We start from the raw sequence: 4458 nt of genomic DNA, 5'->3' as shown, positions 1-4458 counted from the left end.
TGCTGAACCACAAGAGCACAATACCAAGCTTGTATTCTGTGGGCAGTAAACATAATACAGCAGAGCTACTTGACATGTAAGTCTGGAAAGCTGTATAGCTTCCTTACATGTCCTCCAACTTGGAGAGAAAGGCCAACCTACTGACTAGTCCAGCTTCCTCCATGGCAGACCCACAGCAAGTATCCCATTCAGCATATCCAGACAGAACCAACTCTGGGGCCAGCTGTGGCTTGGTGGTTAGGGTGGCTGGGTCCAACATGGCCAACAGCACGACTGAGGCCCAGACCTGGTGGCTTGAGTCACACACCAGGCACATGTGTGCATACCCAGGATCCCAAAAGGAGGGAAAAAGGATAAGGGACTGTGGTGTGACCGTTCCCCATGGAAGGTGCTTTCTGACTTTTCCTCTCTCCCTGTCTCTCTGGCAAGCATGTACCTCCTCAGGCAAAATTAAAAAACAAAAAACAAGATCTGTATGAATACATTGGGCTAGGCAGGTGGCATGGGGGTTGAGGTGGCTGAGTCTCACATAGATGACTACACAGTTTAAGTCCTGGACCTGGTTAGAAAACAAAACAAAACATGCCATGCATGTGTGTGCATGCCTAAAATCCCAAGAGAGCAGAGAAGAAGGGATTGTGGCATGGTCATCCCCGCTGGGGGGTGCTCTCTCACTTTCTGTCTCTTCTGGTGAGTGCATACTCCTTATAGCAAAGTAAAAAAAAAGAAAAAGAAAAAAAAGTGTTTTCACAATAAAATAAATGATCACTATTAAGTATGTAAGTAATACCTCAGGAAAAAAATCCTAGGTACCTTTCCTGGAAAATTGCTTTATATTTTGTGAGCACCAATATTTTCAGTATCACTGCTAGTGCAATTCATAAGAATAAGATGAATTGGGACCAGCAGGTGGTGTGGTGGTTAAGGCGCTGGACACTCCCACATGGCTGACCAGGGTTCAAGTCCTGAATCTGGTGGCTAGCTTCCTCACTTTCTCTCTCTCTGGTCAAATTAAAAAATAATAAATAAATGAATAAATAAAATAATTATTAAAAAAAGAATGAGATGAATTTAAGATTACTTATAGATGAAAAACAAAGTATTAATCTTTGACTTAGACAAAATTTCTAGAAATTAGGAAATTAAAGATGGAAGAGAATCTCATCTTTTGTGAAAAGATTTGAGGAAAATGCTGTTTTGAATTTTTAAAAACACCACTTGTGAAGACTTCTAATTCAAGAGTAAAAATCTATTGTACACAATTTGGTTTGTTCATAAGGAGTATAAATTGAGGGACCAGCAGTTGGCATAATAGCTATGTTGCTGGACTCCCATGTAGTCGACTGCGGTTCGAGTCCCGGACCTAGTGACTGGGCGTGTGTGCGTACAGTGCCCAAGATACCAAGAGGAGAATGGAGAAGGGATTGCGGCGTGGCCATCTCCCCTGGGGCGTGATTTCTTGCTTTCTGTCTCTCTGTCTCTGTCTTTCTGGTGAGCGCACGTGCCCTATAGCAAAAACCTCTCAAAAAACAAAAACAAAAACAGAAGTATAAATTGAACCATTATCTAAAGACATAAAGGCATAAAAAAAAATTAAGGAAAAGAGGTTATCAGAAAAAGAAAATGAGGTCGGCCCATGGAGTGGTTGTTAAGGTGGCTGGATCCCCCACCTGGTCAACTGTGAGATTCAAGTCCTGGACTCAACAACTTGAAAAACATGCTGGGCATGTGTGTGTGCACATGCAAAAATCCCAAAATGAAGGCGAGATGGAGAAGGGATTGCAGTGTGACCATACCCCCATGGGGATGCTTTCTAGTACCGTCTCTCAGATGACCACACACACTTTCTAGGAAATTTAAAGTAAATTTTTTGCTAATGAATTTAGGCCGATCCTATAGCCTAGCAGTTCAAGGAAATGGACCCTGCATGGCTGTGATTTGAAACTTAGCCCCAGCAACTTGAAAAACACTAGGCATGTGTGTGTATGTGCCCGAGCTCCACTGCGGAGTGCTTTTTCCTCTCTGTCCCTCTGACAAGTGTACATGTCCTCTGGAAATTAAAAAAGAGAGAGAGGGGCCAGCCGGTGGCGTGGTGGTGAAGGTGCTAGACTCCCACATGGCCGACCACAGTTCAAGTGTGGTTTGAGGATGTGGTCACTTGCTTTCTCACTTTCCCTGTGTGTGTATGGTCTCTCTAGTCAAATTAAAATAATAATATAACAAAAATAATTCTTTAAAATAAATGAGAGAGAGGGGGAAACAAAAATGAGTTTATTCTTCAGTTTTTCAACTCCCCTCCCAATGTGTGTTACTTTACTCTAAGGAAAATTTTTATTCAAGTATCTTTGAAAATGTCCTACTCTGTAACATAATAGTAAAAATAAAGTTAAAAAAAGGAGGAAAAGACACTAAAATAGCCTGATTAGAAGCTCTACTTTAGAAAGGACAAGTCTGGGTTCCTGGACTATTATAAGCTCACTCACTGGAAAAGACATTAAGTGGGGTGTCAGTGAAGACTCTAATGATAGCTGACAGCAAATGAAAGAAAACCTTGCTCAGGATGGCAGCTGTGAGGAAAATAACCAATGAAGAGCAAGAGACAGGAGTGCGAAGAGGACGCTCCCCATCTGCTGGTTTTTACAGGTCATTACACTTGACCATCTAATACCAGAGAGCGCCACCTAGACTCAGAAGGTGAAGAACCTTCACCTAAGCTGACGCTCAGTCCTTTAGCTGGTACTTCCCATCCCCAAAGTTATATTCAAAGTTACCTCACAGATCAGAGACATCCAAAGTTAGCCAGGTGGACTGACCTGTGGCCTGGTGGTTAAGAAAGCCAGAACCCACATGGCTGACTATGGTTCAAATTCCAGCCCTGGTGGCTTGAGAAATACACCAAGCATGTGTGTGTGTGCATGTCCGAAACCCCAACAGGGTGGAAAAACGGAGAAGGAACTGTAACATAACCCTACCCACCGGGGGTGCTTTCTCACTCTCTGGCAAGCACATGCACCTGCTGGCAAATTTACAAAAAACAAAAATAAAATAAAGTTAGCCAGATAATATATTTTTGATTTCTCCACATAGCCATAGGATCCTTTTTTTTTTTTTTTTTTTTTTGAGAGGTTTTTGCTATAGGGCACATGCACTTGCCAGAAAGACAGAGACAGAGAGACAGAGAGTGAGAAATCACCCTCCTAGAGGGGATGGCCACACTGCAATCCCTTCTCCTCCATTCTCTTCTCGGATCTTGGGCACACATGCACACGCACCCAATGTGAGTTTAAGCCACTGGGTCCGGGACTCGAACCACGGTCGACTGCATGGGAGTCCAGCAACATAGCCATTATGCCAGCTGCTGGTCCTGTTGTTATTATTTTTAATTGAACAGAGAGAAGTGAAAGGGAAAGTGAGAAAGCAAGCTGCCAGGTCTAGAACTCAAACCATGGTCAGCCATATTGGAATCCAGTGCCTTTAACCACCATGCCACCTGCCAACCCCAAGTTTTTAAAAAGTCATTACTGGGCCAGCCTATGGCATGGTGATTAAAGTGGCTGGATCCTACATGGCTGACTGCCTAGTTTGAGTCTGGACCCAGCAGCCTGAGACACACACCAGGCATACATGTGTACATGCTCAAAATCTCAAAAGTAGGGAGAAATGGAAGGGAAAGGATTGTGGTATAACCATTGCCTATGAGAGTGGGGCGGGGGAAGTTGCTTTGCTTTCTCACTTTCCCACTCTCTCACTCTCTCTGTCTTCTCTCCAGCAAGCCCATGTGCCTTTGGGTGGGGGGGGATCATTTTTTTATGAGGACGTAATTAAGACATTCTAAATTGAGATAATAAAACAAAAGGCCTAGGGAAAATAAAAGGGAAGTCTGTGCTATTAAAAAATGTCAATGCCATTTAGTCAAAGCTGAGGAACTATTCCAGACCAAGGAGACTAAAGCTATGTACCTTCTATTGAGATCTGAGTGCTGGAACTTGGCACAAATGAGGCAGTATTGGGAGGCAGAGCCTAGTAGGAGGTTTTTAGGACTTGGGGCAGATCCCTCATGAGTAAATTACAGCTGTCTCAGTTCTCCGTAATGATTACAGTTCCTCTAAGAGTGAGCTGTTATAAAAGTAAGTAGGCTTGGGAACCAGCAGTTAGCATAATGGCTATGTCACTGGACTCCCACGTAGTCGACTGCAGTTTGCATCTCGGACCCGGTGGCTTAAAACTCACGCCGGGCGCGTGTGCGTGCGTGCCCAAGATCCCGAGAGGAGAATGGAGGAGAAGGGATTGCGGCGTGACCATCCCCCCGGGGGGTGATTTCTCGCTTTGTGTCTCTATGTCTGTCTCTGTCTGTCTGGCGAGCGCACGCGCCCTATAGCGAAAACCTCTCCCCCCCACCCCTAAAAAAAAAAGTAAGTAGGCTTGGGGCTGGCAGGGGGCACCGTGGGTAAAGGCCTG

At 44.4% G+C, this 4458-nt stretch overlaps 1 protein-coding gene across 17 annotated transcripts in view; it reads right to left on the bottom strand.

Annotated features, from left to right (window-relative positions):
• Window positions 1–4458, bottom strand: part of NIF3L1 (NGG1 interacting factor 3 like 1) — a 20642-nt gene that overhangs the window by 544 nt on the left and 15640 nt on the right. The gene's annotated exons all lie outside the window — the stretch shown is intronic.

The sequence above is a fragment of the Tupaia chinensis genome, unplaced genomic scaffold, assembly GCF_000334495.1.
Source record: "Tupaia chinensis unplaced genomic scaffold, TupChi_1.0 Scaffold000361_2, whole genome shotgun sequence".
Lineage (NCBI taxonomy): Eukaryota > Metazoa > Chordata > Mammalia > Scandentia > Tupaiidae > Tupaia > Tupaia belangeri.
The sequence above is the reverse complement of the archived record's forward strand: the minus strand, read 5'-3'. Positions and strand labels throughout refer to the sequence as shown.